The following is a 26,702-nucleotide window of genomic DNA, read 5'->3' as shown; positions in this document are numbered from 1 at the left end:
AGCTGAACTTTGGGCCATTCTTGAGGACGTAAGCGATGTCTTCCGGCATGAAGACTCCCCGAGAACTTGCAGCGCCGTGCTGCTGGCTTTGCTTGTTTCACATCCTTTGGAAAGAATGGGTAGGGTCTTGCGCCATAAAAATTCCTTGTTCTGAGCTACAAGCTTCCGAAGGAACTGCAGCTTAGTACATGCAATGTTCACTGGATACAGCGAAAAGTATATCCGGTGGAGCCAGTCGAAGAACAGGCGAACCTGTCGCCATATGTCGGAACGTAGAATCCTGCACATTCTTTTCCCATTGCCAACCGACGGTCTAACGCCACCAAACATAGCGGCGAATTGTGTCGGCACAAGTCCCTTCCTAATGCAGTATCTGTTGTATTTCGGCGCTAGTCGCAGATGAACCACGAATCCAGTCACGGCCGCAACAGAACTAGCACTCTTTATTCAGAGGCGTGTATATATACAGGTGACAATACTGGCGCCACTGGCGGCGTGTAAGGGCAAACAGAAACTGAAACTGAGATTCTACAGTATCCTAGGCTTCTCGCTCGGCAGGTCGCAAGGGCGATATGGCCGACCAGCACCGAAAGATTTCGTGCACTGGAAGGCACACATAGAAAGGGGCCCATTCTAGATGAAAAGTACTACATTAAAACACGTTGTGGGGCTAGTTGGTGCATAGCTTTCAATAGATGAAGTGCCGATAGTGACGGTACACAGGAAGGAATAGACAGGTCAAGGCGCTACTTGCAACTGTTCATTGAAATCACAGGTGTCTGATTAAATAGCCATGAGGAGAAGGGAACGAAAAAAATTTATATTATTAGGTTTTACGTGTCAAAACAACTTTCTCATTATGAGGTACGCCGTAGTGGAGGACTCCGGGAATTTCGACCACCTGGGGTTCTTTACCGTGCACTTCAATCTAAGTCCACGGGTGTTTTCTCATTTCGCTTTATCGAAATGCGGCCGCCGTGGCCGGGATTCGATCCCGCGGCCTCTTGCTCAGCAGCCCAACACTATAGCCACTGAGCCACCACGGCGGGTCAGAACGAAAAAAGAGGACCGCTGACTATCTGAATGTGCACGTCCGAGAACACTGAGGATATATGTGACGGCAATCACGTTTATTCTAAATCTAAAACTTATCTAAAAACACGCTTAATTCGTGTTAATGTTCAGAGACGGGGTGCTGACGCAGTCTTCCCCTCTTTTCTTAATCTCGTTGGCCTCCAACAATTCACGTGCCACAGTATATTTACCTTTAAATATGATTGTTGTAACTGAAGGTCTGCTTGACGTACTTGTTTGTTCTCATTCCCGCAGGCCTTGCAGTGAAGTGGCAAGTTTGAACCATACGCATTTTTCAATGAAAGCTTATGTTCCCGCAGGCGTTCATTAATACATCTGCCAGTTTAGCCGATATACTCTTTCCCATACTTTAGCGGTATGCTGTATACGACCCCTTCTTCACGCTTAGGAAAAGGGTTCGCATGTTTAATGGAACACCCTACATTCTTAGAGTCATCCGAACCGATCAAGCGGCCCAAAGTAGGAAGTTTTCGGAGCGCGGAAGTGAATTTTGTATTTCAGGAATTTGTATTTCACGGCGGCGCGTTTATGATTATGCGCTGCTTGACGAGAATATGGTATCACAACTGTTTAGCTTTGTTTTTCGATTGTTTGATTTTCTTCACTGCTTTTTCTTTATTTTTTCACCTTTTTCTATAACACATCTGGAACTACGCTTAAAACCAAGCAAGGAAAGCCAGCCTTATTCCATATTCTCATAAAGTGACGCATAATCTTAAACACGTCGCTGTGAAAAACAAAATTCCTGTGGTATTTCCGCGCACCGAAAACTTGCTACTTTGTGCCGCCTGATTGGTTCGGATGACTCTAGAAAGTAGGGTGTTCTATTAAACATACGAACCCTTTTGTTAAGTGTGAAGAAAGGGTCGTATACCGTATACCGCTGAAAGGTGGGAACGATTACATCGGCCAAACTGGCCGATGTATTAATGAACGCCTGCGGGAACATAAGCTTTCATTGAAAAATGGATATGGTTAAAACTTTCCGCTTCATTGCATGGCCTGCGGGAACGAGAATAAACAAGTACGTCATGCAAGGCTTCATGATACAACAATCATGTTTAAAAGTGGAGATTCAATGGCACGTGAATTGATGGAGGCCAGCCAGATTAAGAAAAGAGGGGACTACTGTGTCAGCACCCTGTCTCTGAATATTTACACGAATGAAAGCATGTTTTCAGATAAGTGTTAGATTTAGATTCAACGTGATTGCTGTCAGTGTTCTCGCAGGTGCGCATTCACATTGTCAGTGTTCCTTTTTTTGGTTCCCTCCCCTGATTGCTATATATTGAGACACCTGTGACTTCATTAAACAGTTGCAAGTAGCGCCTTGTCCTGTCTGTATTCCTTCCTGGGCGGCGTCACTGTTAGGGCATCATCTATTGAAAGGTATGTACCAACTAGCCCCACACTTTGTTTTATCATAATTTACCAGCTTCATCTACTTACAAGTTATGACTGACGTTTGAACACCTGCGCCCACAAGCCTCCCTGGAGACCTTCCAATTTGTTATTGTATACCTTGTATCTCTTACGCGCTCGCGATTTAGTGGACTCTTTTACGTGCCCGCGTACACTCAACATGTCTCAAGCTTTATGTTGGATACGTCGAAAGCGGATTAATTGCGTTATCGATGAAAAATATTCAGACCTTAGGCACTGTGGGAATCGATAAAAGCGAATCTTTCCCTGCTGGATGCTTTGATTGGTGATAACTAGCGGCAATGCTGATGGCTAAAGCTTAATTTCTTCAACGTTTAGGCTAACACGAGAGTGGTGAGTTCATGTTAAACGTTACCTTGCGGGTGCAACTGCTATTTGTCTGCGTAGTACACAGAACAGGCAGAGAGAGGTGTTTGCTTGAGGCGTTATTGTGCGCCATATTTCATAACCTCTGAGAGCGTTGAGATTAGTCATTGCCCCACATGGCGTCTCGAGACACAGGCTGCGCCGGCACATCATCGCCTGCCACTTGGACAAACGGGTATCCCTGGGCCGGCCTCCACGCCTCTTCCACAGCACGGCCTCCAAAGAAGGGATGCCTCGTTGCTGCTCCGACTGCGAGTTGTCTGCTGCTGGACGGCAGCCCGCCGGCGCCGCCTTGGAAAAGCCACCTTGCCATCCTGTGCCTCTTTTGGTGAACCAGAGACTCTGGAGCACCTCCAGCTGGCCTGCACTGCTCACCTGCAGCACCGCGGCCGACTACTGTAAGAGTTCCACCGCCTGGGGCTGCCATGTTCACGACAGGAAGATACCCTCTTCCCCTGTCGTAATCAGCTACCAGCCTTCCTAAGTGTCGTCGAGTACCTCGACTCGCGGGGCTCTCAGTGAGACTGTAGGACATTTCTACAAAGACGGAAGGCCTAACCGCCATCCCACCACCTCGGGCTTCCTGATCCACCTCCGCCACTACTTCGCTTCCTTCTTTACGACCTTCTACCTTCCTCCCTCCTACCCTCTCTCTCTTTTAATCCCATCCCCTCCACCCTGCTGGCGCTGGGCCGTGCTCCCGCATGGGTTGCAGAAAATAGTGCTAGCCTTTCCTCCTTCCCTACAAGAACCACTTCTAATGGCACGTTGCATTTGGGCAGAAGTATGAAACTTGAACTCGATTATGGGGCTGTACGTGCCAAAACCAAGATCGCATAATGAGGTAAGCTGTAATGTCGGACTCCCGAGCAGCAGCAGCAGTTAGCAGCAGCAGCAGCAGCAGCAGCAGTTAGCAGCAGCAGCAGCAGTTAGCAGCAGCAGTTAGCATCCCATCCCCTCCACCCTGCTGGCGCTGGGCCGTGCTCCCGCATGGGTTGCAGAAAATAGTGCTAGCCTTTCCTCCTTCCCTACAAGAACCACTTCTAATGGCACATCCCAGTTGAAAAACACAACAGGAAATTTTCACAGTCTGTCGTATTTTGGGACGTTGTTTCTGTAGTTCTATTGCCTGTACTGTTGTCTGTAGTACTGTTGTTCTGTAGTGTGACGTCCTGTAGTAGAAAGTTCTGTAGTTCTTGATCAATATTTAATTAAAAATTGACAGAGACCTCCTTAAGGCTATGTAAATTTTTTAATACAAAAAAAGAAAAATATGAAAGTAAAAAAAATAAAAGAAACGTCGCCGCCCAGAATTCGAACTTGCGACCTCACGATTCCAAGCCCGGCATCTTACCGCTGCACCACTCCTGCCATGCTGTTCATGTATACATTTTGGCCATGTCAATAGTACGACGTGCTGATGCGCTGATGTTTACATCCAAGAGCCAAGATCCGCTATCACTCCACCGCGTCAAGTGCCGCATCTCTAGAAGAGCAAGAGTGTTCGTACCATCGACAGGTACATCGTGGAGTACTAGAACATCGATTTTGATGTACGATATCCATATTAAATAAGAAATTCAGAAATAGACAACGTTGACTTTTAGGGTTATTACTGCTAGTTTCGATAGTTGTCTCTCGTTCTTTACACTTTTGAGCGCGCATATAATTCGTGTGTTCAATGCAAAATAGCTACATAAACATTCGTGGATGAGAGTTCTTTCTGACAGCAACTGGCTTCTCACGGCAGCACTGTACCAGATTAATGAGACCCGAGCGAGACAGCTTTTCACGCAACTTTGTGGAACAACCCAAATCTTCTTTTCCGCTTCGCATAAGCTTGTGAAATATTCCTGGGAAATTAACTAATGTGTCAGTGTAACGGCACATGTAAGTCCACAGGCCTGTGTGCCACATCTTACCAAAAAAAAATAATAAAACGGATACGCAGCCATTCCTGCAGATGGTATGATTGTGATCAGCGGCCGATCTTGAGGAGGCCGGTAGGGCGTTGCTGGTGCCGCGTCGTCACGGCACAATTATAACTATTCGCCACGTCGACTTTAATACCGGTGTTGGTGCCATCAGCATTGCCGGCTTCAGAGAAGCGCGATTGAATACCGCGCAAGAGAAAAGTACAGTACACCGATGCGAAACTAATATACAATTTTAAAGGGCTGCGACGGAAAGCGCTTCTGTTGCGACTTCGGAACTCTTGGCCGTCGCGACCGAATGTTTCTGCTGCGACGTCAGAATTGGTGTCGTAACGTCGGAGTCGCTGTCAGGATATAAAGCTGTTGTTCCGACTTCAGAACTCTTGTTGTCGCGACAAAACGTTTCTGTTGCAACTTCATAACTATTGGCCTTCGCGACAGAATGCTTCTGTTGCGACATCAGAATTTCTGTCGTAACGTCAGAAATGTCACTCAATTAAGAAATGTCAAGAACTTCTGTCGTACAACAGAATTTCTGTAGTTGCGACAGGAATTCCTCTTGTCTTTTTCAACTGGGCACTACAGAAGCTTGTCGCATCGCACAATTTCAGTGCACTTCTGTTGTCATCATTGGGTACATGTTGCGACGATAGGTTTCCGTTGTGGAACAGTTCTCTGTAGTACAACAGAAGTTTGTCCATTACTTCAGGAACACTTCTGTTATGACAACTGGGGGCCTGTTGCAATGATAGGTTTCTGTCGTACAACAACATTTTTCTGTAGTACAACAGAAGTTGGTCGCATTACTTGAGGAACACTTCTGTTGTGACAATTGGGGGCCTGTTGCCACAATAGGTTTCTGTAGTATTTCAACAGCTCTCTGTAGCACTACAGAAGTTTTTCGGGTTACTTCTGGAACATTTCTGTTGGGACAACAGTGTGCCTGTAGTGATGACAAATTTTTCTGTAGTACTACAAAAATCTGTTGTAGAGCTTCAGCTTTCTGTTGTAGCAACAGACGTACGACAGACTGTACTTATGTAGTCACAACAAGAAATATCTGTTGTACATCAGAAAAGTCTGTCGCTCCATCAGGAATCTGTAGTTACTACAGAAAAATCCTGTTGTACAACAGAAATTTCTGTAGTACTGAACACAACCTCTGTTGTCATTTTCAACTGGGATTGCATTTGGCCAGAAGTATGAAGCTTGAACTTGATTATGGGGCTGTACTTGCCAAAACTAAGATCGCATAATGAGGTAAGCTGTAGTGTCGGACTCCAGCAGCAGCAGCAGCAGCAGCAGCAGCAGCAGCAGCAGCAGCAGCAGCAGCAGCAGCAGCAGCAGCAGCAGCAGCAGCAGCAGCAGCAGCAGCAGCAGCAGCAGCAGCAGCAGCAGCAGCAGCAGCAGCAGCAGCAGCAGCAGCAGCAGCAGCAGCAGCAGCAGCAGCAGCAGCAGCAGCAGCAGCAGCAGCAGCAGCAGCAGCAGCAGCAGCAGCAGCAGCAGCAGCAGCAGCAGCAGCAGCAGCAGCAGCAGCAGCAGCAGCAGCAGCAGCAGCAGCAGCAGCAGCAGCAGCAGCAGCAGCAGCAGCAGCAGCAGCAGCAGCAGCAGCAGCAGCAGCAGCAGCAGCAGCAGCAGCAGCAGCAGCAGCAGCAGCAGCAGCAGCAGCAGCAGCAGCAGCAGCAGCAGCAGCAGCAGCAGCAGCAGCAGCAGCAGCAGCAGCAGCAGCAGCAGCAGCAGCAGCAGCAGCAGCAGCAGCAGCAGCAGCAGCAGCAGCAGCAGCAGCAGCAGCAGCAGCAGCAGCAGCAGCAGCAGCAGCAGCAGCAGCAGCAGCAGCAGCAGCAGCAGCAGCAGCAGCAGCAGCAGCAGCAGCAGCAGCAGCAGCAGCAGCAGCAGCAGCAGCAGCAGCAGCAGCAGCAGCAGCAGCAGCAGCAGCAGCAGCAGCAGCAGCAGCAGCAGCAGCAGCAGCAGCAGCAGCAGCAGCAGCAGCAGCAGCAGCAGCAGCAGCAGCAGCAGCAGCAGCAGCAGCAGCAGCAGCAGCAGCAGCAGCAGCAGCAGCAGCAGCAGCAGCAGCAGCAGCAGCAGCAGCAGCAGCAGCAGCAGCAGCAGCAGCAGCAGCAGCAGCAGCAGCAGCAGCAGCAGCAGCAGCAGCAGCAGCAGCAGCAGCAGCAGCAGCAGCAGCAGCAGCAGCAGCAGCAGCAGCAGCAGCAGCAGCAGCAGCAGCAGCAGCAGCAGCAGCAGCAGCAGCAGCAGCAGCAGCAGCAGCAGCAGCAGCAGCAGCAGCAGCAGCAGCAGCAGCAGCAGCAGCAGCAGCAGCAGCAGCAGCAGCAGCAGCAGCAGCAGCAGCAGCAGCAGCAGCAGCAGCAGCAGCAGCAGCAGCAGCAGCAGCAGCAGCAGCAGCAGCAGCAGCAGCAGCAGCAGCAGCAGCAGCAGCAGCAGCAGCAGCAGCAGCAGCAGCAGCAGCAGCAGCAGCAGCAGCAGCAGCAGCAGCAGCAGCAGCAGCAGCAGCAGCAGCAGCAGCAGCAGCAGCAGCAGCAGCAGCAGCAGCAGCAGCAGCAGCAGCAGCAGCAGCAGCAGCAGCAGCAGCAGCAGCAGCAGCAGCAGCAGCAGCAGCAGCAGCAGCAGCAGCAGCAGCAGCAGCAGCAGCAGCAGCAGCAGCAGCAGCAGCAGCAGCAGCAGCAGCAGCAGCAGCAGCAGCAGCAGCAGCAGCAGCAGCAGCAGCAGCAGCAGCAGCAGCAGCAGCAGCAGCAGCAGCAGCAGCAGCAGCAGCAGCAGCAGCAGCAGCAGCAGCAGCAGCAGCAGCAGCAGCAGCAGCAGCAGCAGCAGCAGCAGCAGCAGCAGCAGCAGCAGCAGCAGCAGCAGCAGCAGCAGCAGCAGCAGCAGCAGCAGCAGCAGCAGCAGCAGCAGCAGCAGCAGCAGCAGCAGCAGCAGCAGCAGCAGCAGCAGCAGCAGCAGCAGCAGCAGCAGCAGCAGCAGCAGCAGCAGCAGCAGCAGCAGCAGCAGCAGCAGCAGCAGCAGCAGCAGCAGCAGCAGCAGCAGCAGCAGCAGCAGCAGCAGCAGCAGCAGCAGCAGCAGCAGCAGCAGCAGCAGCAGCAGCAGCAGCAGCAGCAGCAGCAGCAGCAGCAGCAGCAGCAGCAGCAGCAGCAGCAGCAGCAGCAGCAGCAGCAGCAGCAGCAGCAGCAGCAGCAGCAGCAGCAGCAGCAGCAGCAGCAGCAGCAGCAGCAGCAGCAGCAGCAGCAGCAGCAGCAGCAGCAGCAGCAGCAGCAGCAGCAGCAGCAGCAGCAGCAGCAGCAGCAGCAGCAGCAGCAGCAGCAGCAGCAGCAGCAGCAGCAGCAGCAGCAGCAGCAGCAGCAGCAGCAGCAGCAGCAGCAGCAGCAGCAGCAGCAGCAGCAGCAGCAGCAGCAGCAGCAGCAGCAGCAGCAGCAGCAGCAGCAGCAGCAGCAGCAGCAGCAGCAGCAGCAGCAGCAGCAGCAGCAGCAGCAGCAGCAGCAGCAGCAGCAGCAGCAGCAGCAGCAGCAGCAGCAGCAGCAGCAGCAGCAGCAGCAGCAGCAGCAGCAGCAGCAGCAGCAGCAGCAGCAGCAGCAGCAGCAGCAGCAGCAGCAGCAGCAGCAGCAGCAGCAGCAGCAGCAGCAGCAGCAGCAGCAGCAGCAGCAGCAGCAGCAGCAGCAGCAGCAGCAGCAGCAGCAGCAGCAGCAGCAGCAGCAGCAGCAGCAGCAGCAGCAGCAGCAGCAGCAGCAGCAGCAGCAGCAGCAGCAGCAGCAGCAGCAGCAGCAGCAGCAGCAGCAGCAGCAGCAGCAGCAGCAGCAGCAGCAGCAGCAGCAGCAGCAGCAGCAGCAGCAGCAGCAGCAGCAGCAGCAGCAGCAGCAGCAGCAGCAGCAGCAGCAGCAGCAGCAGCAGCAGCAGCAGCAGCAGCAGCAGCAGCAGCAGCAGCAGCAGCAGCAGCAGCAGCAGCAGCAGCAGCAGCAGCAGCAGCAGCAGCAGCAGCAGCAGCAGCAGCAGCAGCAGCAGCAGCAGCAGCAGCAGCAGCAGCAGCAGCAGCAGCAGCAGCAGCAGCAGCAGCAGCAGCAGCAGCAGCAGCAGCAGCAGCAGCAGCAGCAGCAGCAGCAGCAGCAGCAGCAGCAGCAGCAGCAGCAGCAGCAGCAGCAGCAGCAGCAGCAGCAGCAGCAGCAGCAGCAGCAGCAGCAGCAGCAGCAGCAGCAGCAGCAGCAGCAGCAGCAGCAGCAGCAGCAGCAGCAGCAGCAGCAGCAGCAGCAGCAGCAGCAGCAGCAGCAGCAGCAGCAGCAGCAGCAGCAGCAGCAGCAGCAGCAGCAGCAGCAGCAGCAGCAGCAGCAGCAGCAGCAGCAGCAGCAGCAGCAGCAGCAGCAGCAGCAGCAGCAGCAGCAGCAGCAGCAGCAGCAGCAGCAGCAGCAGCAGCAGCAGCAGCAGCAGCAGCAGCAGCAGCAGCAGCAGCAGCAGCAGCAGCAGCAGCAGCAGCAGCAGCAGCAGCAGCAGCAGCAGCAGCAGCAGCAGCAGCAGCAGCAGCAGCAGCAGCAGCAGCAGCAGCAGCAGCAGCAGCAGCAGCAGCAGCAGCAGCAGCAGCAGCAGCAGCAGCAGCAGCAGCAGCAGCAGCAGCAGCAGCAGCAGCAGCAGCAGCAGCAGCAGCAGCAGCAGCAGCAGCAGCAGCAGCAGCAGCAGCAGCAGCAGCAGCAGCAGCAGCAGCAGCAGCAGCAGCAGCAGCAGCAGCAGCAGCAGCAGCAGCAGCAGCAGCAGCAGCAGCAGCAGCAGCAGCAGCAGCAGCAGCAGCAGCAGCAGCAGCAGCAGCAGCAGCAGCAGCAGCAGCAGCAGCAGCAGCAGCAGCAGCAGCAGCAGCAGCAGCAGCAGCAGCAGCAGCAGCAGCAGCAGCAGCAGCAGCAGCAGCAGCAGCAGCAGCAGCAGCAGCAGCAGCAGCAGCAGCAGCAGCAGCAGCAGCAGCAGCAGCAGCAGCAGCAGCAGCAGCAGCAGCAGCAGCAGCAGCAGCAGCAGCAGCAGCAGCAGCAGCAGCAGCAGCAGCAGCAGCAGCAGCAGCAGCAGCAGCAGCAGCAGCAGCAGCAGCAGCAGCAGCAGCAGCAGCAGCAGCAGCAGCAGCAGCAGCAGCAGCAGCAGCAGCAGCAGCAGCAGCAGCAGCAGCAGCAGCAGCAGCAGCAGCAGCAGCAGCAGCAGCAGCAGCAGCAGCAGCAGCAGCAGCAGCAGCAGCAGCAGCAGCAGCAGCAGCAGCAGCAGCAGCAGCAGCAGCAGCAGCAGCAGCAGCAGCAGCAGCAGCAGCAGCAGCAGCAGCAGCAGCAGCAGCAGCAGCAGCAGCAGCAGCAGCAGCAGCAGCAGCAGCAGCAGCAGCAGCAGCAGCAGCAGCAGCAGCAGCAGCAGCAGCAGCAGCAGCAGCAGCAGCAGCAGCAGCAGCAGCAGCAGCAGCAGCAGCAGCAGCAGCAGCAGCAGCAGCAGCAGCAGCAGCAGCAGCAGCAGCAGCAGCAGCAGCAGCAGCAGCAGCAGCAGCAGCAGCAGCAGCAGCAGCAGCAGCAGCAGCAGCAGCAGCAGCAGCAGCAGCAGCAGCAGCAGCAGCAGCAGCAGCAGCAGCAGCAGCAGCAGCAGCAGCAGCAGCAGCAGCAGCAGCAGCAGCAGCAGCAGCAGCAGCAGCAGCAGCAGCAGCAGCAGCAGCAGCAGCAGCAGCAGCAGCAGCAGCAGCAGCAGCAGCAGCAGCAGCAGCAGCAGCAGCAGCAGCAGCAGCAGCAGCAGCAGCAGCAGCAGCAGCAGCAGCAGCAGCAGCAGCAGCAGCAGCAGCAGCAGCAGCAGCAGCAGCAGCAGCAGCAGCAGCAGCAGCAGCAGCAGCAGCAGCAGCAGCAGCAGCAGCAGCAGCAGCAGCAGCAGCAGCAGCAGCAGCAGCAGCAGCAGCAGCAGCAGCAGCAGCAGCAGCAGCAGCAGCAGCAGCAGCAGCAGCAGCAGCAGCAGCAGCAGCAGCAGCAGCAGCAGCAGCAGCAGCAGCAGCAGCAGCAGCAGCAGCAGCAGCAGCAGCAGCAGCAGCAGCAGCAGCAGCAGCAGCAGCAGCAGCAGCAGCAGCAGCAGCAGCAGCAGCAGCAGCAGCAGCAGCAGCAGCAGCAGCAGCAGCAGCAGCAGCAGCAGCAGCAGCAGCAGCAGCAGCAGCAGCAGCAGCAGCAGCAGCAGCAGCAGCAGCAGCAGCAGCAGCAGCAGCAGCAGCAGCAGCAGCAGCAGCAGCAGCAGCAGCAGCAGCAGCAGCAGCAGCAGCAGCAGCAGCAGCAGCAGCAGCAGCAGCAGCAGCAGCAGCAGCAGCAGCAGCAGCAGCAGCAGCAGCAGCAGCAGCAGCAGCAGCAGCAGCAGCAGCAGCAGCAGCAGCAGCAGCAGCAGCAGCAGCAGCAGCAGCAGCAGCAGCAGCAGCAGCAGCAGCAGCAGCAGCAGCAGCAGCAGCAGCAGCAGCAGCAGCAGCAGCAGCAGCAGCAGCAGCAGCAGCAGCAGCAGCAGCAGCAGCAGCAGCAGCAGCAGCAGCAGCAGCAGCAGCAGCAGCAGCAGCAGCAGCAGCAGCAGCAGCAGCAGCAGCAGCAGCAGCAGCAGCAGCAGCAGCAGCAGCAGCAGCAGCAGCAGCAGCAGCAGCAGCAGCAGCAGCAGCAGCAGCAGCAGCAGCAGCAGCAGCAGCAGCAGCAGCAGCAGCAGCAGCAGCAGCAGCAGCAGCAGCAGCAGCAGCAGCAGCAGCAGCAGCAGCAGCAGCAGCAGCAGCAGCAGCAGCAGCAGCAGCAGCAGCAGCAGCAGCAGCAGCAGCAGCAGCAGCAGCAGCAGCAGCAGCAGCAGCAGCAGCAGCAGCAGCAGCAGCAGCAGCAGCAGCAGCAGCAGCAGCAGCAGCAGCAGCAGCAGCAGCAGCAGCAGCAGCAGCAGCAGCAGCAGCAGCAGCAGCAGCAGCAGCAGCAGCAGCAGCAGCAGCAGCAGCAGCAGCAGCAGCAGCAGCAGCAGCAGCAGCAGCAGCAGCAGCAGCAGCAGCAGCAGCAGCAGCAGCAGCAGCAGCAGCAGCAGCAGCAGCAGCAGCAGCAGCAGCAGCAGCAGCAGCAGCAGCAGCAGCAGCAGCAGCAGCAGCAGCAGCAGCAGCAGCAGCAGCAGCAGCAGCAGCAGCAGCAGCAGCAGCAGCAGCAGCAGCAGCAGCAGCAGCAGCAGCAGCAGCAGCAGCAGCAGCAGCAGCAGCAGCAGCAGCAGCAGCAGCAGCAGCAGCAGCAGCAGCAGCAGCAGCAGCAGCAGCAGCAGCAGCAGCAGCAGCAGCAGCAGCAGCAGCAGCAGCAGCAGCAGCAGCAGCAGCAGCAGCAGCAGCAGCAGCATTTAGTCGATGTTAGTTTTAGTATAGGGATCCCATACAATAGCTGCATACTCGAGTTTAGGACGGACAAGAGAGGTGTAGGCAATAAGACGGGTTTCAGAAGGAGCCTGTTTCAATTTATGCCTGAGGTTGCAAAGCTTCTTAAAAACCGAGTCGCAAAGATGGGAGATGTGCGAGTTCCAACTAAGGTTACTGGCTATTGTAACACCGATGTATTTATATTCATTCACCTCCGTAAGAGGTTTGGATGCTAGGCTATAGGTAAACGACAATTTATTAATTTTTCTAGTGATTTTCATAAATACTGTTTTATCAATGTTAAGCTGCGTATCTCAGCGCGCACACAAAGCTAGTATGTCTTGAAGGTTAGAGTTTAGAATAACTTGATCTTGTCGGCAAGTGATCTCATTAAAGAGAAGGCAGTCATCAGCAGTTTTATTTGTACGGGTTGAGTAACAGTGTCTACAATGTCATTAATATATATGTTAAATAATAATGGTCCAAGAACACAACCCTGGGGAATACCAGAAGTGACAGGAAGGGTGCTGGAAGAGCAATTATCAACTACTACGAATTGAGTACGGTTAGCAATATAAGCGCGAATCCAATTTACGAGATGTGAAGGAATGTTCAAATGTTCAAGTTTTTCTATTAACTTTGCGTGCGATACAAGATCGAATGCTTTCCTGAAGTCCAAGAATATGATGTCAGTGTGCCCTGATTTGTCGATAGTGCTAGCGAGACTGTGAACTACAGTGGTTAATTGGGTTACAGTGGAGAGGCCCTTTCGAAAAACATGCTGCATAGGAGATAGAATGGCTCTATCATCGAGAAATTTATTGATTTCAAAAGCAATAATATGTTCTAAATGTTTGCAACAAGATGAAATTAGTGAAATGGGACGATAGTTTGCCACTAGTGATGGATCGCCTGTTTTTAGTATGGGAGCAATACGAGCAGAAAGCCAGTCGTTAGGAAGCACCGCCGATGACAGGGATGCACGAAAGATAATTACGAGAAAGCGAGATAGCATTTCAGCGTACGTGTGAAGAAACACCTTTGGTAGGTTATCAGGCCCAGGAGATGATTTTGTTTTAATATTCAGAAGCATAGAAAAGACGCCAGACAAAGAAATAAAACTAAAATCATTGTTATGTGCTACACCATTCGCACGAGGGGAAACGGACGAGTTCGAAAAGACACTGTTAAAACAAGCATTGAAGTGAACAGCGATATCTTGTTTAGCGACGAAAGGATTGCCCTCATGCATAATATGGTCAACTGATTTACTTTTTTTACTAAGATAACCCCAAAACTTGGAAGGAGCAGTTCTGACGAAGTTAGGAAGGGTGAACTGGTAATAGCAAAGTTTAGCAACACTGATAGCCTCATTTAATTTTGCTTGGTAGGGCTCTACTATGTCACGAGAAATACCCTATCGTCTTAGTCGTTTGACCTTTCTCTTTAGGTGCACTATGTCACGCGTCATCCAGGGAGTAGCTCTATGTTTTCTTGGTTTTATTTGGAATAAAGTTGTCAATACAGTGTGTACAAATATTCTTAAATTCATCCCAAAGTTGAACGGTGTCATGTCCCCCAAAACCGCTAAGACGAAAGTCAAGATAATCCAGTATGCTCTCATCCCTGACGCGTGAAAAATATTTTACAGTAATAGTTTTACAATGAGTAGATCTGAGAGGATCAAGGTAGCAAGAAAAAGCCACAAGTTCATGATCAGAAATGCCATGTTCAACAGAGCCCGAATAATTGTCTAAAGTCCGGTTAATAAACACAAGGTCAAGTATTGAGGCAGAAGTAGTGCTGATTCGTGTTGGCTCAGTAACCACTTTCTGCAAGTTGTGCATCAAGATTATGTTAAGCAACTGCTCATTATTTATATTAACATCAGCGCTAGGAGTTCCGTGAGTGCAGTCCACTCCCGGAAGATTGAAATCACCTATGAGAAAAATTTTTTCGTGCACAAAAGACGCCATGTGATCACGCAGGTCATTGAGAAATTGTGGAGCGGAATCAGGAGCACGGTAAACAGCAAAAATCAAAACAGAAGCATTATGGCGTAAAATTTTTAAAGAGATCACTTCAAGATTATCAGCTTGACGTAGTAGAACTGCCGAAATATCTTCTCTCACCAAAATAGCAACACCGCCACCTCTAGTAGGTCTATCACGACGGAAAGCACGGTAATTAGAGGGGAAGACATCCGTATCTTCTATTTCGTCATGCAGCCATGTTTCTGTGACGACGAGAATGTGTGGGTTACGCGCAAGAATTATCGCGTCAAGCTGCTCACTCTTGTTGATAACACTGCGTGCATTGATATTTGAGATTCGGAATTCTTGAGGGGGAGCCAAGTCAGTCCTTTTTTGAAGTACTGCGATAATCGTGGTTTGAATCCTGGTGTTCGTGGCATCATTCCATATAAGGTGTTCATTGTTGACCCGCAGTTTCGCGTCAATCAAAGTAACTTTTTTTCCCTCTTTCTTTTCAGCCTTCGCGCTGTCCCAAAGCAATTTACGTTTTCTGAGGGTTTCATGCGAATAATCATTTTTACTGAAATTCTGATCCCTTTTAACTTGTGGGCGTTTTTTAAGATTGCACGTTTTTCATTGAAGTCCTGAAAGAACATAATAACGGGTCTTTCTTTACCAGCTTCCCTAAACGCTGGATTCTTCCAATCGAGCTGCAATTTACGTTTAGCATATGGGAAAATATGTCAGTCACAATTTTTTGCTTAAGCTTGGTTTCTGTTTCAGCGGCTTCCTCCCGAAGGCCAAATAGTACCAAATTGGAACGCCTACTCCTATCTTCCAATTCTACTATGTTGGTTTCTAGAGATTTAACGGTTTGTTCGAGTTCATCAACACGAGCGACACGTTTTTCCAAAACAGTGAAACGATTGCCCCAATCAGTAAAAAGCTTTTCCATGTTACTCTGCTGCGTTCTAAGCATCGCCATGTCTTCAGCTAACTTAGTTTGTCCTGCCAGTATTTCTTGCCGCCCTTTTTCAATATCGGGGCCTGGATTTGTCTCAATGTCACCGCACAGCAAAAGTAAACACATACAGTACATTTCGTAAGCAATACTAGCACAACGCGGGGGGCACGGCAAGACCAAAAGACAGCGGCAATCGCTCTTAAATGAGGCAGAGTAGTAACTAACCTGCATGAAGCAGAGGACAGGCTTGTGAGGCCCCATTCCCGCAGTTGGTCCGCCGTGCCCACTGAAATTGTGCAGCTGCAGTCGTCCTTTTGTACAGCATCCCACTGATGTCACCTGATGTGTAGGTGGCGCTATGGTTGGATTGCGCGGGACCAGAGCTGGCGTGACGTGGAAGGAAGGTGTTTCGTGATAACTCTCAATCGTTGCTGACGTGTTAAGAAAACACGTGGTAGGAACAGGCCCATTTTGGCAGCTTGAAGATCCGGCAGAATAACTGTTTCTGTGATACATCACTCCGGTCAAACCAAGAACGAGCACCTGCATGAAGCAGAGGAAAGGTTTGTGAGGCCACATGCCAGCAGTTGGTCCGCCGTGCCCACTGGTCCGTCGCACCAAGGAGAAAAAGTAAAATAGGTGGAAAAATCTTGCCCGTGATATTGGTCTTTAAGTCGAGACTCGGAACTTCAGCGATGGTGAAGAACCTGGTGAAGATGCAAACAGTAGTACAAAGCCGCCGCAAGTCGATGACAGCAGGAAAGAACCGCCAAAGAAAGAGCGTCATTGTGGAGGCATGAGTATATACTCCCACTGTAGGGGCAATTCAATAATTAATTTGGATCTCCACCAGAAGAATTAACATCGTTCAGCAGTACTTCAAGTTATTTTGTGAGGACTCTGTTTTTGGAAATTTTGGCAGACCTGAAAAATCTGTACTCTGTGCAGGCTACAGAACGTTGTCCAGAAATCACAGCTAAAAAAATGGAACAGTTCGTGTGCATACATGTAATCTCTAGATTTGTGAAGATGCCTACGAGAAATATTGGAGTGGGACAATTAAATTCATCACTGTAGCGCACGTGATGCCGAAGAAGCGTTTCCGCAAAGTGATAACGCTGTTCCACATCAATTGTAACAGCTACGTTACTGCTCCTACAAACCCCGAGCATGACATTCTCTTCATTGTAAGGTCATTGCACAAGTAAGTTTCCGAAAATATGGCCAAAGTTTAACCTGAAGAGTTCAACCTGGTATGAATTTACCATACCGTTCTACGGTAGATGTGCTCCAAAAGAATACATAAAGATCAAGCCTCATAAGTGGGGCGTCAAAGTTCTTTCCAGAGCAAGTGCTAGTGCATATGATATCTATGTCGCTAAAGGCGCTGTCGCTAAAGCATCAGAGCTCGGCATCAGTACCATAGCACTAAAATTGATGGGCGCTCTCTCCCCGAACAAGGGCTTCAAAGTAGCCTTTGACAACTGCTTCAGCAGAACTTCAGTTTGGCCTAGTTGGTCTAGTCTAGTTGGTCTAGTCTAGTTGGTCTAGTCTAGTTGGCCTAGTTGTTCTTCAGTGACCTAGTCATATTGACCGCAAATGAAGATGGGAACAGCGGAAGAGAACACCGTGTTGTTTTTGTGTTCTCTCTCGCTGTCCCCGTCTTTATTTGCGGTCAATATGAAATGGTGCTTTGCAACTGGTTTGCCTGATATGGTGTTGTGTGTGAACTAAAGCTAAGGGAGATGAATTTCGTGGGGACTGCACGCTGCAACCGCCTACCGGGTTGCACTTTAAAAGGCCACATAGCGCTGAAGAAGTATGGTTGAGTTAGCGTCGACGTAAAGAGTGAGCCAAAGTAGAATATCGCCGTGGTAAAGTGTTATGATAATAACGTAGTTCATTTGGTATAATCCTACGTTGGAGTGGAACTAACTGAATCATTACGGGGGTGGAGGTCGCCGAGCCGCACTCATTGAATGTTGAACAGCCAGCCAATATGCGAGAGCAAAATCGCTTCATGGGAGGTGTGGACTTGTGCGAAATTTTGGCGGCACTGTATCGCTGAGACATTCGCGGCAAGCGCTATTTGCGCATTGTGTTTCATATCACTGATGTTTGTGTTGTGAACATCTTGCTGTTGTACAAGAGACATTGGCTGAATCCGGCATGCGACATCAGCCTCTTGTTGACTTCCGATTGCAAGTTACCCACGTCCTCCTGAACTCAGGCACATCTAAAGGACGAAAGCGTGGCCTTCCTCCATCTCACAAGCCGCAGCAGCCAAGAGCCAATCTATGCCTCTGACCAGTAGAAGATATGGGATTGGAAAGAACGGCGCACTGGTGTTTGCACTGTGGCACGAAGCAGAGGTGCAAGTTTTACGTCGCCTCTTACTCCGGCATCCGGTGCGAGATGTGCGAGAACAACCATTCATTGTTCTTGTTCACTCAGTTCGAATGTACTGCGGCCTCGCCGCAGTATACTGTTGCTACAAGGTGACGCCTGCATAAAGTACTGCGGTGAAGCATACTAAAAGTGGGGTAGGGGCGCTATCACACGACATGCAGTTCACCACTCCTGCGCCACATTGCGCCAAAGAAAATTTCCTAGGCTTTACTGATAAAAAGAATATGCGGCTTCGCGCTAGAGTGCGCCGACATTAGCGACTGTGTTTGAACTGTGTGGCCCCAGCAGTCTGCAGGCGTGTATAGCGCGCATGAATAAGCGGTATAATATATCGAACTTCCTGTTATCCATATGTCGCCGACTGAAGCGAGCCACATAAATGGCCGAATAATTTGGAGTCTGAAATATCTAAATTTGACAGGAAACAACTATAGTCTAAGTCTGGCGAAAAACATTTGCCGTATTCTCGGATGGCCGCTTTAAGGGATACGTTCATTTTCGCGGGATTTCCCGATTCATTTGTCACCCTTGTATTCTCAAACACGCCTTCAGTCAACGCCTCTCCTCGACTCAGCCAAGTCGAGGCGACGAGCTTTCCTTCACTCAAGGCTCCCTTGCGTTTAATGAACACTACTCCACTTTTCCTCTGCCAAATGACGCCTTGAACATGCGCCCTCGACTCGAGTGAAGTGTACAGACCGAGAACGGCGTCTGATATCGAGATTATTCTTAAATATGCTTATCAAAAGTCCAATTATTTAAGACAGATCTGTGTTTCCGGTTATTCGTCTTTCTAATCAAAAAAGTCCATAGTGCAATGCAGAACTTTACCTCGGCAACGCTGCCACTGTGAGCGTGCGACTGATAGATCAAGCGGCAGCTGTGTTTGATGATGATTATGATGTGTGGTGTTTTATGGCGCAAGGGCCAGGTTTGGCCAAAGAGCGCCATGACAAGTGGTAGTGTTAACAATGTATTATGGAAGATGTGACTTGGCTGCAAAGTGGCCTAAAAATAGTCGCTGTAAAGTGCGTAAAATCTACGTGCTATAAAATTATGGCGATGACTAATGACGAATACTATGAACATTAAAATCCATCGTAGAAGAATGATGCATTGCTTAAAATATGCGAGATGTTAAATTGCTTACAACACTACTGCCTCGCCAGAGCCCTTGAACCACAAGGGCCTAGAGGCATGTGCTATTCAAAATAATTATCACAGCGGCATCCTCTGAAGAGACAAAGCGCTACGAACGTTTGGGGTTAATAACATACAATACATCTTTCAAAAAACCTAGGACGGCGTTGGTGTCAAAAAGTGGTTTTGGACCAAGTAACATAACAGGATGAAGGGGGATGTGCTGCCGGTATGCTAAGAGAAAATGTTTCTTTCTTCAGATTCGGCTTCCCGACACTCCAGTAGGACGTGGAGGACGGTGACCCTCTCCCTGCATCTACCACAGGTTGGAGGCTCGTTTCCCGTGAGTAAAAAGTTATGTGCGCCAAAAGTGTGTCCTATTCTTAGACGGCAGAATAGGACATCTGTACAGCGGGATTTTGTTACAGGAGGCCAGAAACCTAATTGTGGCTTTGTTACAAGCAGTTTATTATTTATTTCTTCGTCCCACATGCGTTGCCAGTGGTTTCGTAGTTTCCTTCTTAAGAAAGGCTTCAGGTCTGTGACAGGGACCGAAGCAGTAGGATTAAGTGCATGAAATGAAGTTGATGTGGCCATCTCGTCGGCTAGAAGGTTTCCCTCGATGCCCCTATGTCCAGGCACCCAACATATAATCACATGTTGCTTAGATATATATGCTTTACATGGTGCGGAGTTGAGTTCATTAAATACTGGATTTCTGTGATTACAGAAAGACATCAAGGCCCTCAAAACACTGAGGGAGTCCGTATGTATAACTGATTTGTGGAATTGTGATTTATTTATATGCTTTACGGCCGACAGCAGTGCGTAGGCCTCAGCCGTAAAGATACTACTTTCCGGATGCAGTACGTCGGATTCCGAGAAGGATGGACCGACGGCTGCATAGGACACACCGTCGTGTGACTTCGATGCGTCTGTGTAGAACTCCGTGCAGGAGTATTAGTGCTGGAGTTCCCGGATATGCATTTAGATTTCAATCTCTGGAGCGTGTTTTGTAACTCGCATGAAAGATATATCGCATTGTATCAGCTGCCACTCCCAAGGAGGTAGCAGCTTGGCTGGATGCATTAGGCGAAGCTCGAGGAGTGGGACATGCATTTCATGACTAAGCTCCCTCACACGTAGCGGAAAGGCTGCCTTACGGAGGGACGATTATGAAAGAGTGTAGCATATGTCATCTCGTTAACGGTAGTATAACACGGATGTTGAGGATTAAAGTGGGCTTTCAGAAATTATGTTTGGCTGACGTATGTTCTCTGGAGATGAAGTGACCACTCATTCGATTCTGCATATAAGCTTTGTATGGGACTCGTTCTGAAAGCGCCAGTGCCCAGTCGGATTCCTAGATGGTGGACTGGGTCTAGCATATTTAGCGCGCTCGGGGCGGCAGAGTGATAAATCACGGCACCATACTCTAGTCGTGAACGAATGAGGCTTGTATAGAATTTTAATAAACACTTCCTGTCACTACCCCATGTAGTCTGGGATAGAAGTTTCATTATGTTCATCGTTTTTAGACATTTTTCTTTAAGATGTTTAATGTGGGGGACGAAAGTGAGTCTGTAGTCCAGTATAACACCTAGAAATTTGTGCTCTTTGTTTACAGGTATTTGTTGTCCACCCAGTTCTAAGCAAGGATCTGGGATCATTCCTCTCTTTCTGGTAAAAACAACGCAAGAGCTTTTGTTAGGATTGATCTTAAATCCATTCTTGTCTGCCCACATTGAGACTTTGTTCAGGCCATGCTGTGCCTGTCTTTCGCACACTGCGAGGTTACAGGATTTGAAAGCTCTCTGAATGTCGTCCACGTAGACAGAGTAAAAGATGCCCGGTGGTAATTAAGCGTGAAGCGTGTTCATCTTCACAATGAAGAGCGTGCAGCTGAGCACGACTCTTTGGGGAACACCCGTTTCTTGCGTAAATGAACGTGAAAGTTCATTGCCGACTTTTACCCGGAAGGTACGATCGGACAGATAGCTTTCCATTAGGTTTAGCATATTCCCATGGATGCCCATTTCTGACAAGTCTCTTAAGATTCCGTAAGGCCACGTTGTATCGTACGCCTTCTCCATATTGAGGAATATGGATAACAAAAACTGTTTGTGTACAAATGCGTCCCTGATATTTGCTTCCACGTACAAGATGGTCAGTTGTGGAGCGCCCTTCTCGGAAGCCGCACTGATAAGGCTCAAGTATTTTGCTCTGTTCAAGGAAATGAATGAGTCGCAGATTTATCATTTTTTCGAACACCTTACAAATGCAACTTGTGAGGGCTATCGGGCGATAACTTGCCACCGAGGAAGAGTCTTTGCCTTGTTTCAAAACAGGGAATACAATGGCTTCCTTCCACGCGGTTGGAAGTTACCCTGCATCCCAGATGGTGTTGAAAAGTGTGAGTAGTGTAACCTGCGTGTCATTGTGTAAGTTTTTAAGCATTTCACACATGACTCGATCAGATCCCGGTGCGCAGCTTCCGCATGCGCTCAAGGCAGCTCTCAGTTCGGCAATACTAAAAGGACGGTTGTAAGGCTCATTCTGTCGTCATTTTCTGATGAGTGGCTGGCATTCTTCCATTTGTTTATATTTCAGGAAGGATTGCGAATAATTTGTTGATCTTGACACGTTCTCAAAATACTCCCCAAGTGAGTCTGCCTGGTCTTGCAGTGTATCGCCCTGTGTGTTTACCAGATGGAGTGAATGTGTTTACCGCCCTCTAATCCTATTAACCATGTTCCAGGCTTTGGCCTCATCTGTAAAGGAGTTGATACCGGATAAAAACTTCTGTCAACTCTCTGTTCAGGCCTGTTGGTGGGTTCGCCTGCCTTGGGCTTTTACTTTTCTAAATTGATAAGATTCTCCGCAGTGGGGGAGGCGCGTAGCAACCCCCACGCTTTGTTTTGTTTCTTAAGAGCGGTCCTACAATCGTCGTTCCACCATGGGACACGCCGTTTGCATGCCAATCCATTTACTTGTGATATACATTTAGTTGCGGCATCTATTATGAAGGCTGTAAAATATTCCACAGCCGCATCAATTCCTAGCAAGGACATGTCATCCCATGAAATACTACTGAGAATTCGGAATTTCTCCCAGTCAGCTGTATCAATCTTCCACTTAGGAACCTGTGGTAGATATTCGTTTTCTTTAGGTCTTCTTATCAGTATGGGGAAGTGGTCGCTCCCGTAAGGATCGCTCACAACTTCCCATTCGAGTTCGGCCAGTATAGGCGGGGAAACTATACTGAGATTTATTGAAGAAAAGGTTTTGTTGGCAGCACAGTAATATGTGGGTTCTTTCTTATTCAGAATGCACGCACCAGAAAAGAATTGTTCGACAAGTCGTCCTCGTTCATCTATACGAGGGTCGCCCCACAGATAGTTGTGTGCATTGAAATGGCCAAGAACAATATAAGGTTCTGGCAATGCATCAATGAAGGACTGAAATTCATGTTTAGCTAATTTGTAATGTGGGGGTATGTAGAGCGAGCACACAGTGATAAGTTCGTTTAGGAGAACAGCACGAACCGCCACTGCTTCAAGGGGTGTTTGTAGCTGTAAACGCTCACAGGAAATACTTTTAGGAATACAAATGGCAACACCGCCTGATGATACGACAGCATCATCGCGATCTTTGCGGAACATGACATACGGTCGGAGAAAGTTTGTGTGTTCTGGTTTTAGGTGTGTTTCCTGTAGACACAGCACTTTTGGATTGTGTTTTTGGATAAGCTGTTGCAGGTCATCAAGGTTCCTAAGAAGACCTCTAACGTTCCATTGAATAATTTGTGTATCCATATTGAAAGTAAGTAAGTGCTGTGTGTATGGAAACGGAGGTGATGCCTTAGGTTACAGAGCTCTTTCGAGGCCCTGTAACGGGGGTTCTGCCCTTTCTGGAGCGTTCGAGGGAGCCTCGCCGCTCCTTAGGCGTTTGGTGTGTCCATTGCCTCTTGTGAGGCGCCGGACACGTACTCTTGCGAGCGAGAAGTTACAAGGGAGAGTCCTGCCTTGGAGGGCAAGACCCCTCCGCCCAGCAGCCCGGAGGTCGATGGGGCACCCTGCGGGATTTGGCTGCGCCGGCTGTTGCCAGCTCTGGAAGGGGCTGGGGAGGTTGGGGTAGCATCGGCTGCGCCCACTTTCAGGGTCGATGGCCCCATCTGCTGTGTTGGCGTAGCAGCGTTAGCTGCAGCCGCCACGGGGGCCTATGGCGTCAGTGCCGCCTCACTGGGTGTGGGACGGACAGCCGCCGGAGACCATTGTGGCGCTGCCCCCTGACGCGTCACATCGGCCAAACTTTTCTTGGGCAGGTATGAAACCCGCCTGCGTGCCTCCTTGGATGAGATATTCTATTTTACTTTGATTATCACAATCTCTTTTCCTTTTTTGCAGGACGGGCAGGCGCGAGAGTATGCGGCATGCTCGCCATCACAGTTGATACCATGTGGGGTGTTGTGTCACGTTTCAGAGGAATGTTCATTGTCACTGCACTTGGCACAAGTCAGCCGGCCTCGACGGTTCTGTGAACTGTGGCCGAAACGTTGGCACTTAAAGCATCTGAGAGGATTGGGAACGTATGGCCGAACACGAAGTTTGATATAACCAGCCTCGATGGACTCGGGAAGGACACTTCAGCCGAATGTGAGTATCAGGTGTTTCGTCTTGATCTCTTTTCCATCTCGCCTCATCTTAATTTGTTAAACATTGATAACATTCTGGTCACTGGAGGGCTTCAGTGACCAGAATGTTATCAATGTTTAACGAATTAAGATTTCAGCCTCAGTGAGCTCCACCAAGTCATCGTCAGAGACAACACCACGGGTGGTGTTCATCGTGCGGTGTGGGGTTATAATTATTTGGGTTTCCCCAAATGACACTAGTGTTGACAATTTTTCATATTGTTTTTGATCGTGGAGCTCCAAGAGGAGATCACCGCTTGCCATCCTCGACGCCTTACAGCCAGGACCAAAGACTTCAGTCAATGTCTTCGTAACAAGGAAGGGTGAGATAGTTCTTACTGGTTTATCTGGTTTTGCAGAATGGATGACATGGAAATGCGGCAAGGATTCTTTTTGGCGGCCAAAAAATTGGATGACTTCATGGGTGCGCCCTCTTTTCTGAGGGCGATCAGGTAGTGGAGGGAAGGAAGTAGCCATGTGTGGACGTGTAGTTTTCGGCAGCAACGCCAGCCACCCGCCATGGAGTCCAACAAGGGTACGCTGCAGGGCCTGAAAAACAGGGCCTGCAAACGCCAGCTGTAGGTTGCCACTATAGCCCAATATGACATAACCAAGGTTCGCTACTCACACAAGGTTAACCCTTGCTGCCAGGAACGTCGGAAGTAATAAAGAAATGAGAAGGAGACAGGAAAGGTGGAAAGTAAGGAAAAGACGAAGGTTGTAGGGAGAGAGAGAGACAGGAAAAGGCAACTACCGATTTTCCCCGGAGGGGTCAGTCCGGCAGTGCCATCTACGTGAAGCAAAGGTCGACTAGGTGTGTTGCCTCCGCCGAGGGGCCTTAACGGTCCGAACACCCGGCATCGGCTTAACCCCCAGGATCCCCCTTTCCCCGGACACGGCTAAGCCGCGCACGGTTAGACGCGGGAGGGTCCAACCCTCGTGTGCTCGGGTACGTGGTGTCGCAACACACCAAACGCCTGCCTACGCAGACGCCCCTGCCGGGAGCTGTGTTTGAGGTGCGGCAACAATCGCACCCCAACAGTTGAGAGCATGGTGCATGACTGAGGGGCCACAGAATTTGCGCCGGCATTTGTCCGCTGCTCTTTGTTACCTAGTGTTTCATTGGTGGCTGACCTTGCGGTTGTTAATTGCTGCTGTCATGAATGATTTTGTCCTTGTGTGTAGGTGACCGAGTCTGATTAACTTCGAAGGGACCACACATGCAATGGCCGGTGGGCAGCTTTGTTTACCTTCAAGACCGAGTGATTCTGAGAGTTCGCTGAAAGCAACAACAGGACAGAAAGTATGGATAAGTGAGCCATTTTTGCATGGAAGCATGTTATTTTGATGTGGTTTTCATGGGGTTGACGCAGCGCTGTCGATAAAGTTTTTCCAATGTGCCCAAGCATGACTGACTCCAGTTGCTCATGCTGCGAGCATTAGCACCTGAAACTTATGCGAGGTAGCATAAGCTTGTCCAAAACATTTTTTTTCTAATTGAAACTATTGGCAGATTCGGAACGACAATCCGTTATTGGTTCCTGTAGAGGATATGTAGAAAATGTAAAAGATACGGATCGGCGCCTGCATCCGGCTATCATTCCAGTATGGCGTATGAAACCTTTCAGTAGTGGAGAAGCAGTTATAATATACATGTGGCAGAATGGATATGGTTGAGTGCGTTGGTCCGACGGGTGAAAGAAACAAGCATTTTTGAGTCCTCTACTTTCTTTTAGAAGCCGTGGTGGTCTGTAGGTTTGCTCAAATTGTAGCACGTATTGTCGCAACATCAGAAACAGGGGTCGTAGAGCGCTGTTCAGGAGGCACAGCGGTACGTCGTCTTTTTAATACCTAGCACAACTGCGACTTCATCACCATGCCGTGTCAAAAACGCTCATGCATATTTGAGTTGTTCTATTCTTCATCGGAGTACTGGCGCGGCATTTGCGTCCCTCCGCAGGAAGCATCGTCCCCATGCGCTGTTTAAGCGGGGCGACAGGACAATGGGACAGAGTAGAACATTACAGAGTCACACACACGCACAGCAAAAAAGCAAAAGTTAGATCGACAGGCACGGCTTTATTCGCACCGCATACATCCCTTCGAACAAGTGCTTGCGGCGACTACAGCTATTGCCACTTTCAGGAACGACCTCGTTATTCACGTCGCCCAGGCGGCGTATCACTCTGTACGGCCCAAAGTACCGTCTTAGGAGTTTTTCGGAGAGTCCACGACGGCGAATGGGTATCCAGACCCACACTTTGTCGCCGGGAGTGTAGAAGACGGATCTGTGTCGAAGATCGTACCTTTTTGCATCTTGGTCTTGCAGAATTCCTATACGTACGCGGGCAAGCTGTATGGCTTCTTCAGCGCGTTGAGTAAATTCTTCAACGTCGGTATGTACGTCGTCAAATTCTTCCGGAAGAATGGCTCCAGCGTTGTCATGGCTTCGCGACCATGGACCAAGCTGAATGGTGTCATTGCAGTAGTTTCTTGTCAAGCGGTATTGTAGGCGAATGTTACATAAGGCAAAATCTGATCCAAGTTCTTATGTTCTACGTCGACAGACACTTTGCGGCAATTGCGCATCGTCCCGATGCGCAATCGTCGCAATATAATAATAATAATAATAATAATAATAATAATAATAATAATAATAATAATAATAATAATAATAATAATAATAATAATAATAATAATAATAATAATAATAATAATAATAATAATAATAATAATAATAATAATAATAATATTAATATTAATAATAATAATATTAATCTTTATTCAGTATAGTTAAAACAGTATACAAAACGGAAGCGCCGAAGCCACAAGAGGGCTTGTGCGGCGACAACCGGCAGCCGCGGCAATCTACGCGCCACACCAGAACTCCATCAGAAGCTGGTTGTGCATTAGGCACAACCATCACGCATTATCAAAGATGCACTGATAACATCAGTACATAATAAAGGTTCTCTAACGCTTGAACAGCAACTCTCAGTGTTTTGCGGGTGGACAAAGAAAATACATCGTCCGGTAGTTCATTGAAGATAGCAGGAACATAATAGCGTCTTGTTGCTTTACCGTAGTGAGTGCGCACTCTCGGTTTAAGATAACGGGGAACATGTCTCAACGGTACGGGTTTCGTATTTATGTGCCTGTATGCACTGCTCCAAAAATATTTAAGTACTACGATTTGTTTAAAAAGATTTTCAAAAGAAGGCAAACCGGCTGTTCCAAAGACACTGCTGGGCAAATTCTCCTGTGGCATGTAGAGGACACTTGTAGCGATGTTTTTTCAAAATCCTATTCACTCGACATTTCCATGTGAAAGAGCATTAAAAAA

The sequence above is a fragment of the Dermacentor variabilis genome, chromosome 2 (assembly GCF_050947875.1).
Source record: "Dermacentor variabilis isolate Ectoservices chromosome 2, ASM5094787v1, whole genome shotgun sequence".
Classification (NCBI taxonomy): Eukaryota; Metazoa; Arthropoda; class Arachnida; order Ixodida; family Ixodidae; genus Dermacentor; species Dermacentor variabilis.
This window is presented reverse-complemented; position numbering follows the sequence as displayed.